Source organism: Schistocerca gregaria, chromosome 1, assembly GCF_023897955.1.
Source record: "Schistocerca gregaria isolate iqSchGreg1 chromosome 1, iqSchGreg1.2, whole genome shotgun sequence".
Taxonomy (NCBI): Eukaryota; Metazoa; Arthropoda; class Insecta; order Orthoptera; family Acrididae; genus Schistocerca; species Schistocerca gregaria.
The window spans coordinates 1168510865-1168524495 of record NC_064920.1 but is presented as its reverse complement, the minus strand read 5'-3'; positions in this window follow the sequence as shown (position 1 = coordinate 1168524495).

Here is a 13631-nt window from a genome sequence, read left to right as displayed (position 1 = left end):
GTCCGACAGCTGGCGCTGGACAGCAAAACGTCAGTGACTGCGCATGACAATCGTGTATAAAAGGAGCTGTAATGAGAGAGAGAATCCACACCGGGACGGACGTTCCAGCAGCAGCAGCAGCAGCAGTTCCAGTAGCGGTTCCCGTCGCAGTTCCAGCAGTTCCAACAGTTCCGGCAGCGCAGGCACCAGTGTCAGCAGCAGCAGCAGCCGCCGCCCCCGCAGCGCGACTCCTGTCGCCGGTGCAGCCCTTCCTGCTCGCCGCTCTCGTCGCCGGCTGACGCAGTCTGCCCCGTTCGTCGTCATCGCCGCCGCCTCCGCCAGCCCGCCGCCGAGCCCGTCCTCCTCCGCCGCCGCAGCAGCAGGGCGGGGCCCCGCACCCCGCTCCCCGCCGTCTTCGCCTTCCTGGACTTGTGCAGTGTGGTGTAGTGTTCGTCTTCATCTTCGTCTTCGTTGTCTGTCATCCTTAGTGTTTCTTTTTCCCTCATCCCGTTCAGTTGTTTCATTTCACCATGACCACCCCTACCACCACCGCAACTATCACAGCCATAACTTACACCTCCCCCTCAGCAGCTGCCACCACCATTACTTGGTGTGCTCAAACACCCCCCGCCCCCTACATCCCACCCCTCCTCACCCTTCCCTCCCTAGCTCCCTTTGTCGCTCCTTCTCCCCCAGCCACCTCACCTGACCCCTTCCCTCCACTCCCCCATGCCACTTCATCCGCTCATGCAGCCCCCGCCAGGGTTGTGGCTCGGAGAGCCACCACCCGTGCCGCACCTTCACGAGCACCGGCAACTGCGCCCGCACCTGCATCATCTGCAGCACCGGCCCCAGCACCACTGCCGGGACCTGCCTCCTCCCACCATCTCCCGGTTGCTCCTGTACCCCGCCCCTCTTCCCATCCTGTAAAATGTCCAAGTGGCACCCCTGCCGACTCCACTCCCAAGAAATCACAGCCCCTTCCCCCTCCTCACCCCAAAGATGCCATGGATGTCTCCCCGCCCGCCCCTTCTACCGCTTCCTCTACCACCCCCTCCTACAGATACCTCCTTACCCATCCGGATCCCTCTCTCCTGGAGGCCCGCAACCTCACCTTGCTCCTCCGCCAACACTTTCCTGGCGCCCCTATCTCCCTTCTCACCCCCCGTAGGGACTCCGTCCTTATCACCTCCTCTAGCCCCACCCTCCACACCGACATCCTATCCCGCATCCCCATTACCCACTTCGGCCCCAATGCCTCTCTCGCCCCTGCTCCTTCCCCTTCCTCCTCCCGTCAACCCCAACCCCCGCGCCGCCCGCCAACCCTCACCGCCGTGATCACTCGGCCTAGTCCGACGATCACGGAGGAGGAGGTGTTGGCGGAGCTTAAGGCGCATCCCTACCTCGATGTTCGTGCCGTTCGCCGGATCCACAACCCTGCCGGCCCCACCCGCCTTATGCGGGTTTTTTCTGAGCACGCTCCTTAGATCGACCTTCTCCTTAAGGAGGGTGCCCTCCTCTACAACCGCCGCTACAAGGTCGACCCTTCCCGCTCCCCTCCCCAGTCCATCCGCTGCCAGAGGTGCCTGCGCTATAATGCACACCCGACATCTGAGTGCCGCGAGGCCCCTGTCTGCCCGCACTGCAAGCAAGCGCACTTCCTCCGGCAGTGCCCCAACCTTCAGTCCCCTCCATCCTGCAACACCTGTAACCTCCCTCACCCCACATACTCCCAGAAATGCAAGGCTCGACCAGCCCCTTCCACTCCTGAACTCACCGTCCCTGTCCGCCCTCTGGATGACCCTACCCCCCCTGGTAACTCCCTTCGTCCCCCCCCCCCCCACTGCCGAGGACATCATCCGCTTTGTCACCACTGTCCTCCAAAACGTCCATCCTTTTCAGCTCCCCCACACCCTCCAGCAGATATCCCTCGCCGCACGCTCCGTGTTCCATCTCAATACCTATGCCACCTACTCCCATAACCTGGCCCACTTCACCTTCTCCCGTCTTGACACCCTCGTCTAAATTCCCATCATGGCGCGACAGCACTGTATCTTGTTCAATAACATCCGCTCCCTTCCTGTCAACAAGAACCTCCTTCTGCATACACTCACGAATCACCGCGTGGATGCCTTCCTCCTGAACGAAACCTTTCTCCAGCCCCACATCACCGTCCGCACCTCCCCCTACCTCCTTCATCGCTCCGACAATCCCCTCCCCTCCCAATAGCGCGTGGTGGAGTCGCCATTGGCCACTGCCCCCAGATCCCTGTTCGCCTCCAACCCCCCTCCTTCCTGACCCCACAGAACATCTGATCCTCAGCCTCTTCTTCCCCGGCCTCACCATTACCTGTGCCACCATATATGTCCGCTCCACTGCCCCTATTCCTTTCGACTTCCTTTCCCACATCGACCGTACCTTCTCCTCCTACGTGATTGCCGCCGACCTTAACATCCATAGTCGCTCCGCTGCCCAGCTACGGCAGTGGCATCGGTTCTTCGCCACCCTCCAAGGAGATGTCCTTCCTCTTCCCCATCACACCCGCCCTGAATCCAATACCACTCCCGATGTTGTCCTGGCCTCCCCCAACCTCCTTGGCCGCATAGCGGTGGACGTCCTTGATCCTATTGGCAGTGACCATCTCCCTGTCCTCCTTACCATATCTGACGGTCGTCGCCCCCGTCCCGACCCTCGCCTTGACCCACCCCCCAAGTATCTCCATGATTACTCCCGTGCCGACTGGAATGCCTACCGGGATACCCTTACTGCCCGAGTCGATAGCCACCCCCTCACCTACCACCAACCTGATGACATCACCCATGCCGCGTCCTTTCTCCAGCAGACCTTGTCTGAGGCCGTGGAGGCCCACATCCCTACCGTCGCTATCCATCCGCACCGTCCCACTTTACCCCCACAGGCCGTTCTCCTCCTTCGAGAATCCCGTCGTCTTTACCGTGCCTTCCTTCACACGCGTGACCGGGACACACTACGACGCCACCGGCAACTCCAGAGACACATCCGGAACTTGCTCGCGGCTAAGAAACGCCGGGACTGGCGACAGACATGCACCCGTCTTAATGCTACCCTACCTCTTAACTCGTCCAAGTACTAGTCTGCCTTCCGCCGCCTTACCGGATCTAACCCCCCCCCCCCTTACTATCCTCTCCTCCATAATGACCGTCCCTTTCCTGACAACCTTAGTAAGGCCAACCATTTTGCCTCCTACCTCACGGATATCTTTACCATCCCTGACGATCCTCAGTTCGATTATTCCCTCTTCCCCGATGTCCGCGATCGAACTGACACCTCTGTCCCTCCACTCGCTCCTGGCTTCCAATACTTGGACAACATTACACACACTGAACTCAATACCCCTATCACTACTCAAGACATCATAGCTATACTCATCACCAAACGCAACACCGCTCCTGGTCACGACCGTGTTACTTACCGTCACCTCCGTGAAGCTCCCGCCTCCTTCCTCTCCACCCTGGCCAGACTGTACAATGTGGTCTTGTCCACCGGCTTCTACCCCGACCTGTGGAAAACCTCCCAGATCCTGATGTTCCTCAAACCTGATAAACCACCATCCGCTGTCTCCTCCTACCGTCCTATAAGCCTTACCTCAGTCTCCAGCAAGGTCCTGGAATCCATTCTTACCCGCCGCATCCACCAGCACCTCCACCAGCACCGCTTCCTTCCCTCCACCCAATGTGGCTTTCGGCCATCCTTCTCTGCCGATGACCTTCTCCTTCACCTCACTCACCTCCTCTCAGAACAACTCAACTCCCGTCGCTCTGCCATCTTCCTCTCCCTCGACCTTGAACGCGCATATGACTGTGTATGGCATTCTGGTCTCCTCTTCAAGCTCCAAACCTTTGCCCTTCCCATCAACTACGTCCGTCTGGTCGCCTCCTTCATTTCCCACCGTCCTTCCTATGTCACCATCCACAACATGGATTCCTACACCTTCTACCCCTCCGCCGATGTGCCCCAAGGCTCCGTCCTTTCCCCTCTTCTTTACCTTCTTTATAGGGCGGACATGCCTCCGTCTGCACCCCCCCTACACCTTCTCCAGTACGCCGATGACACCACCTTCCTTGCCCTCGCCCCCACCCTGCAACGCTCCCAGCACCTTCTCCAATCCCATCTTGACCGGTTCACCTCTTGGTGTAACCAGTGGTTGCTCAAGGTCAATCCTTCCAAGACCCAGGCAATCATCGTAGGCAAAACCACCCCTTCCTTCCGTCTCCTTGATTTCTATCTTACCATTTATGGCCGTCCTATTGACCTCACCCCCACCCTCAAGTACCTTGGCGTCACCCTTGATCGTCGCCTCTCCTGGACCCCTCATCTCCGGGCAATCCAAGCCAAGGCACGCTCCCGACTCCGCCTCCTCAAGCTCCTCTCTGGTCGCACATGGGGTCTGGACCCGTCCACCGTCCTCCACACCTATAAATCCCTCATCCGTCCTATCCTTCGTTATGCCCATCCCGCCTGGATCTCCGCCCCTCCTACCTTTTACCAATCCCTTCAAATCCTTGAACACCATGCACTCCGCCTCGCCTATCGCATCCGCCTCCCTTCCCCCACACGGATCCTCTATGACCTCATCCCCTTCCCACACCTCCTCCTTTTCCTCGAACGGATACGGATCCTCTACACCTCCCGCAAGCTTGATCCTCCCCACCCGCTTGTCTCTCCCATCCTCTCCCACCCCAACCCGCTGCCGCGCCTGTACTCCTGTATCCCACCTGCTCTCCATCTTCACACTCTCCACACCCTCTCCCAAGGTGGCTTCCGCCAACTCCCCCTCCCGGATGATGCCCTCCTCCCCTCCATCTACCCCTCCTACCAACTTTGAGCCTTGCCTTCCCTCTCCTCTCCTTATCCTGTGGGCACCCTCTCTCCCTTCTCTCCCTCCCTCCTTCCCTCCCCTCCCCCTCTCCCTGGGCTGCCACACACCACCCCTCCCTCTCCCATCCTCTCCCCATTGGCATCAACCCCTCCCCCATTCCCTCCTACCCTCGCCCCTTCCCTCTGGCAGGTCCCCGGCCTTACTCGTGTGACAAGTGCATCACCAACCGCCGGAGATTGTCGCCGCAGTGCTTATGTGTTTTGTCGTCCTGTTAGTGTATCCGTGTCTCTTGTTCCGTGCTCCATCGTTCACGTGTGCTACTTTGTATCTCTCCGTTATGTGCTGTGTGAATCGCTTTTAACTTGACTGCTCCACAGTGAACGGCTTCTGTTATTTTACTCTGTTTGTCTAATGTTTTTTAACCTCCATGTCTCTTTGTATCTCTTACTGCTTGTACTATGTTCATGTCTGTGGCCGAAGAGCGGCTTAGTTACGCCGCTGCTGGCCTACCTATGTATAGGTATAAAATAACAATAAAGAAAAAAAAAAGAGAGAGAATCAGATGCGCCAGCAGTCGCAGCATGTTGACGTTGCCTGAAAAGGTGCTTTTAGTGAAGCTGTATTATCAGAATGGGGAATGTGCTAGTTCAGCGTTACGATCTTATCACCATAGGAAAGGGATTCGAACGGGAAAAGGTCCGTTGACAAATGCAGCTGTGGCGAGAATGATTTCGAAGTTCGAAGCCACGGGCTGTTTAGACGATACACCCCGTAGTGGCCGACCGACCACAAGACGTGATGCTGCTCAGACAGTTCGGAAGAAATGGAGACTGTAGAGGGTTCGTCTCTAAACGGGGAAGTCTGTGCTCGTGCAATCGCACGTCGCACCGGCATTCTATACACTACTGTTTGGTTGGCACTTAGGCGTACCCTCCGATGCTATCCGTACCAAATCCATCGGCATCATGAACTGTTACCTGGCGATTTAGTGAAGCTGAGCGCATTTGCGGTGTGGGCGTTTCAAAAGATGGCGCAATATGACGATTGGTAGAGTAACGTGTTGTGGACCTACAAAGCTCATTTCACGCTCCGAGGGTCTGTCAATGGCCACAACTGCAGAATTCGGGCTACCGAATATCCTAGAACTGTCGTGGAAACTCCACTGCACGACGAGAAAGTCACGGCATGGTTTGAATTTACCACATCTACTGTTTTCGGGCCTTTTTTCTTCGAGGAAATGCGTGATTCTGGTTTTGTAACAGCTACTGTGACGGGTGAAAGGTACGCCGATATGTTAGAGAATCGCATCATCCCCAGCCTAGCTGATATGCATCTTCTGGAACGAACGATGTTTATGCAGGATGGCGCTCCACCCCATATTGCTAGATGCGTGAAAGATCTCTTGCGCGCGTCGTTTGGTGGTGATCGTGTGCTCAGCCACCACTTTCGTCATGATTGGCCTCCCAGGTCCCCAGACCTCAGTCCGTGCGATTATTGACCTGAAGTCGCAAGTGTATCATGATCGACCGACATCTCTAGGGATGCTGAAAGACAACATTCGACGCTAATGTCTCACCATAACTCCGGACATGCTTTACAATGCCGTTCACATTATTCCTCAACTACAGCTATTGCTGAGGAATGATGGTGGACACATTGAGCATTTCCTGTAAAGAACATCATCTTTTCTTTGTCTTACTTTGTTATGCTAATTATTGCTATTGTGATCAGATGAATTGCCAACTGTCGGACATTTTTTGAACTTTTGTATTTTTTGGTTCTAATAAAACCCCATGTCACGTGTGTCAATTTGTATCTCTCTATCTATATTATTCCGTGATTTATTGAGTTTTCAAATTTATACTGACTTTTTGATCACCCGGTACCTCGTTCCGATATCCCCATAAATTCATTAAGAGAGATGAAGCTGTCGGTATCTGTGTAACACAGTTTACGTGAAATGTTGCTAACTTGTTTAAGTTAAGAGTCACTATGCGCAGTTTAACTGGTGCTTCAGCATATATTTGGAATTTCGCTTCTGCAGTGTGTAGCTGGAGTCACCCAAACAAATACTGCTCGTCAGACCTCTAGTGCGAAGCCCAGTTTTGACGAAACTTGTCGGTTTGTCTCTCGTTGCGAACATAGTTCTTTCTGAAGCGGATTTTTTTGTGGCTATTCAACAGAGCGGTCCCAAATCAACGTGTTGCGACTTTCATTTTTTCGAGATGTATTGACAGTGACAGTACAACACGAAAAGTAGCCAGGACTCCTTCAGCCTCAGTACTGCTCTGGCCCTTGATGACTGCTACCACCACGCAACAGCGCTACTCTATCACTGCTGGAATATTGGGTTATTCTTCCTGTTTTACTCCCCCTGTAAATACATATATAAAACGAATATCGCGCTAGACTGATTTTAGACTGATCTATCGAATGGGAACATAAAATTGGGCGTTAAAGACAATTATATTCGTAAAACGGAACAAACCGATGCTTTCCGTCAACACTTGGCGTCGCATGAAAAGACGTGACGAGCAGTATTTGTTAAGGTGACTCCAGCCGCACGCAGCAAGAAGGAAATTGCAAATATCTGACTCAATTTCGCATCTGTGATTAGTTCCGGCTATTTACACTACTCGCCATTAAAATTGATACACAACGAAGATGACGTGCTACATAAGCGAACTTTAACCGACAGGAAGAAGATGCTGTGATATGCAAATGATTAGCTTTTCAGAGCATTCACACAAGGTTGACGCCGGTGGCGACACCTGCAACGTGCTGACATGAGGAACGTTTTCAACTGATTTATCATACCTGGTGAAACGTTGTTTTGATGCCTCGTGTAAGGAGTAGAAATGCGTACCATTACGTTTCCGACTTTGATACAGGTCGTATTGTAGCCTATCGCGATTGCGGTTTATCATATAGCGAAATTGCTGTTCGCGTTGGTCGAGATCCAATGACTGTTAGCAGAATATGGAATCGGTGGGCTCAGGAGGGTAAATACGGAACGCCGTGCTGGATCCCAACGGCCTCGCATCACTAGAGTCGAGATGACAGGCATCTTATCCGCATGGCTGTAACGGATCATGCAGCCACGTCTCGATCCCTGAGTCAACAGATGGGTACGTTTGCAAGACAACAACCATCTGCACGAACAGTTCGACGACGTTTGCAGCAAAATGGACCATCTGCTCCGACACCATGGCTGCGGTTACCCTTGACGTTGCATCACAGACAGGAGCGACTGTGATGGTGTACTCAACGACGAATCTGGGTGCACGAACAGCAAAACGTCATTTGTTCGGATGAATCCAGGTTCTGTTACAGCATCACGATGGTCGCATCCGTGTTTGGCGACATCGCAGTGAACGCACATTGGAAGCGTGTATTCGTCATCGCCTTACTGGCGTATCATCCGGAGTGATTGTGTGGGGTGCCATTGGTTACACGACTCGGTCACCTCTTGTTCGCTTTGACGGCACTTTGAACAGTGGACGTTACATTTCAGATGTGTTACGACCCGTTGCTCTACCGTTCATTCGATCCCTGCCAAACCTTACGTTTCCTGTACGGGCCTATCTGGATACAGAACATGTTCGACTGCTGCCCTCGCCAGCACATTCTACAGACCTGTCACCAATTGAAAACGTCTGGTCAATGGTGGCGGAGCAACTGGATCGTCGCAACACGCCAGTCACTACTCCTGATGAACTGTGGTATCGTGTTGATGCCGCATGGGCAGCTGTACCCGTACACGCCGTCCAAGCTCTGTTTGTCTCAATGCCCAGGAGGATCAAGGCCCTTATTACGGCCAGAGGTGGTTGTTCTGGGTACTGGTTTCTCAGGATCTATGCACCCAAATTGCGTGAAAATGTAATCACATGTCATTTCTAGTATAATATTTTTGTCCAATGAATACCCGTTTATGATATGAATTTCCTCTTGGTGTAGCAATTTTAATGGCCAGTAGTGTACTTGACAGCATTCCGGACGACAGGTGCGTGCCACACGTCATTGCAGAGACCGGTACCAGCAGAGCCAGCAGAGAGGAACGACATAAATTTGCAGTAGAAACACAGCACCCAGTAGTATATTTCGTCGTCTGCTCGTGAGCTGCAGCATCGAGACGTTCACCTGTGCCGAGCTGTGCGGCATCCGTGTCGCGTGAGGCGAAAGGTAGTGGGCACTCAGAATCACGCTTATATGGGCAACGATATTCCAAAAGGCGACAGCTGCACGACTCCACACTCACGGCCACCCGTCAGTGGCTGCGTGAAACGGTCGGTTTCACAGGTCGCATGCAAAGCATACGCACGCCACAATTCTCGGAGGAGCACTGGAGAGTTTCGACGCAGACTCATCGGCAAGCACCCACTCCGTGGAGCACCCACTGCAAAGCTTTTCACTCTGCGGTTTGGCAGGTGCTGCATGAGGAGGTAAGGTATTCATTCCATCTTCAGAAGTTGCAGGTATCGTTGGGCCATGATTTTGCTAACGCGTGTGAACTGGTTGCTGCAGCGCTTCGTAAGGTATCCGTGTTAAACTGCGTTTGTGTTGTTCACGACCGAGACGTCCTTCACCTATGAGCGTATGTTCATCGCCCACAGTTGTCACGCAAGATGCCGGGGTGGAGTAAAGTTTGTACCTCTTTAATTCAGACGAATTTTGCATGAGAACGAGACATGCACTCGACCCCCTCCTTACCTACCACATAATTAACTATGCGCGCAACAGTAACGGAAGAAAATGATGGTGGACCCTGCTAGCTGGTAAAATAAGAAGTGCACACTCACTATAATTCTATAGAAAATCGTAGCCGACTCAGGAAAAAAGAGAACTTTATCATAATAAACAATAGGATACGGGATTCTGCATATATCTACGAAATGATATGCCGATTAAATATTACAATGAGATTTATTACACATCAGAGCATAAATGCACATGATTGTCGACAAACACAGTAGTTTAAAGGATAGGGTATACTGAAAAATTATGAGAGTAAGAGTTGGCTCGAGAAAAAGGGGCCCCTACAATCTGTGATGCTGATTGACGATAATGACTGGAGGACCTAATGAATTAAATATTAATATTCCGACTATATAGCAGTATCGCAATTATTAGTGAGAGCTCAAACGGGATCACATGGAAAAACAAGCAAAGTGGACTTGTAGCAAAGCGAGCGCGTGTGCTGCAGAGGGATTCAGTATAAAATTGATAAGGTCCTACAATGCCAGAGCCACAAAATACTGTACCAGTACTGACATCTCCAACATGTCGTCGGTAGGCAGCGTCCTGTTGATATAGGCGCCGACTTCTGCAGTGCAGCAACTTTGTGTCAAACCCTGGCCTTGAAGACTGTCCGAGTTCTTCCGAAAAGAGTGACCAAGTCGCAAGACCGTCCGACTCCGACGAAGATTAGATCCCGAATTCCTTCTGTGATGCGATGCAAGAACGCAGCCAGCATTGCTCAACTCCCTACTCTCCTCGAAAACCGCGAATCAGCATTCAGTTCTGATTCCAGACTCCCACCACACTGTCTCAGAACATCATTCGCGCCAATAGCGACCGTTCCCTCCAATTTCGAGATGGTACTTATTACGTCAAGTAGCCTCAGTTTAAGTTGACCAATCATGCCTCTGCTATTCAGCTGAGGGCACTGAACTTGCCGTTTGACCAGCTACGAAAACAACCTGCCTGGACCACCGGCCATCCGGTGCCAGACAGCCGCATTCAGCAGCGCACAGTCCTCAAGTATTCTCAATATAAGGAGGACAATGCAGTCAGTTGGTGTCAGGAATGTTCGTTCCGGACGCGCCGGAACGGTAAACACGTAAACCGCGGTGACACGCAGACATCTTGCAGGTGGTTTCGCCCTGCATACAATAGGCAAAAATCGACCGGCATCAGTCGTTCCGCCAGGCTCTTAAGCCTGTTGTACGAACCCCTCAGAATTCAGGGATGTGCAGCTCCCAACCAGAAACGCAGTGTCCCGCTTCCTTCGATGCTCGCCTCGCCCAGGATACCCACGAAAATAAAACAACATGTTTAGGAATCAAGTGAAAAGTCTGTTTTGAGCTCTCAGTACAAATACTCTCATTGCAATAACTTTATTTTGTCTGTTACTACCGTGCAATGACGTAGAGAATTAACAAAATTGATAAAAATGAGGGGAGACATGCAAAAGAGGCTTTGGAACCTCTCAGCCTTGTACGGACGGAGACGAACCCCCACGCCAGCCACGAACGAGCTGATCAGGGAAGTACACCATCGCTGTACTTTGATTGGCTCCTACATGCTTCCCCCTCAACTCACAGGTGACAGCTAAGAAACGTTGATCCGGGAAGCGATGCCGGAATTACTCAAGGAGGTGCTACGTTCAGTGGTTCCAGTACGTTAGTGCAGCCACAAACTCATTCCACCTGCCAGAACCCAGATCGGACGGATGTCTGGAGATCGTTGGATTGGTCGAAATGGCTCTGTCATATGGCTTCCTCTGTCGCCTGTCCTCAACCCGTTGGACTCCTTCCTGTGGGGCCGTGAAGGGAATGTTAAGTACGAAGACCCGATGGATTCAGTGGAAGACCTGCTGGTGAGGTTACATGCAGCGTATGACGTTGATAGCACCATGTCCGGTATCTTTGGCGAGTGCCGCAGCCAATAATAGGTAAATCTCTCACGTGCTGCGAAGCTGGAAGCACCTGCTATAAATATGTTTACCTCGTAAGTGGTGAAAACATTGTTGCGGGGGCACCAGCCATCCGATAATCCAATTTAAACAAGTGAAGAAAGCAGCCTCGATCACAGTGAAACATTTAGTTTCTAATGGTTGTTTCACATGTCGTTTACTTACTAGAATGCATGTAATTTCCTGCACAAACGGAATAAATGTACACTGAAGAGCCAGAGAAACTGCTACACCTACCTAATACCGTGTAGGGCACCTGTGAGCTCACAGAAGTGCCGCAAAACGACGTGTCATTGACCCAACTAATGTCTGAAACAGTACTGGAGGAAACTGACATCACGAATCCTGCAGGGCTGTCCACAAATCCCTAAGAGAACGACGGCGTGGTGACCTCTTCTGAACAGCACGTTGCAGAGCATCCCACATATATTAAATATGTTTACGTCTGGTGAGTGTTTAAACTCATAAGAGTGTTCCTAGAGCCACTCTCTAGCAGTTCTGGACGCGTGGGGTGCCACATTCTTCTGCTGGAACTGCCGAAGTCTATTGCAATGCACAATGGACATGAATGGATGCAGGTGATTAGATAGAATGATTTCATACGTGTCACCTTTCAGAGTCGTATGTAGACGTATGAGAGGTCAGATATTATTCCAACTGCACACGCCCATTTCAGAGCCTCCACCAGCTCGATCACCCATCTGCTGACATGCAGGGTCCATGCATTCCTGAGGTTGTCTCCATACCAGTTCACGTCCATCCGCTCCATATAATTTGAAACGAGACTCGTCCGATAAGGCAACAACAGTCGAATGTCGGTGATGACGGGCCCGGGCGAGACGTAAAGCTTTGTGTCGTGCTGACATCAAACATACGCGAGTTGGCCTGCGGCTCGGAAAGCCCATATCGTTGATGTTTTGTTGAAGGGTTCGCACGCTGACAATTATTGATGGCCCAGCCCAGCATTTAAAGCTGCAGGAATTTGTGGAAGGATTGCACTTCTGTCACGTGGAACGATTCTCTTCAGTCGTCGTTGGTCCGGTTCTTGCAGGATTCTCTTCCAGCAGCAGCAATGTCGGAGATTTGATCTTTTACTGGATTCCTACTATTCACGGTACACTCGTGAAATGGTCGTACGGTAAAATCCCCATATCGTCGCTACCTGGGAGATGCTGTGTCTCATCGCTCGTGCCCCAACTACAACATCACGTTCAGACTCACTTAAGTCTTGACACCTTGCCATTGCAGCAGCAGAAACCGATCTAACAACTGCACCATGCACTTGTTGTCATATATAGTCGTTGCCGAACGCGGCGTTGTGTTCTGCCTGTTTACATGTTTCTGAATTTGAATGTGCATGCCTATACCAGTTTCTTTGGAGCTCTACTGGCGATCGTGGCAACGTCCCGATCATAGAATATCAAAAACCACAGGTCTCGGGCTGCCCGCAGTCTTTTCGCATACAACTTCACACATGGTTGGAAGGCATAGCTGCAGGGCCGGCGCCCAGTACGTCTAAACTCTGCAGCATCGATTCCTAACATGAATTCCTACCATCATTTTGTTCCTAGATACACTTTCTACAACCTCTGCAAGTTTGTCGGTGTGATTTTGTAACAGTATGTATTTTGGTGGCACTGTGGCCTGAAGGGTTCCTCACGTTTATTTTCATGCTTAACAGGGCCTAACACTTTAGATTTTGAGCTGGAATGCACTGGAAAAGCCAGTTTTCTGACTGAGGAGAGTATCGCATTGGAACGAATCTGCGGTGCCAGCAGTGGTGGTTTCGTGTGAACCGTGTGAAATGCGCACCATGTCTTGTCATATATTTATGCGGTCAAAGTATACCAAAAGTAAACAGAATGGAAGGTAAAGCGTTCCCTATTGTCTTATAGGCTAACGATGACCCTAGGGATGGGGCAGTGATATTATGGTGTGGATTTTTCTCGGTTACAGGAGGAGATCTGAATGGAAAATAAAACCGCGCCACGTTATTTATTATTTTGTTTCGCGTATGATACATAACAATCACAATAACACGTAAAATACAGTACCACGGGCACATTGAAGTACAGTTTAGATCTTTATATCTAAGCCATT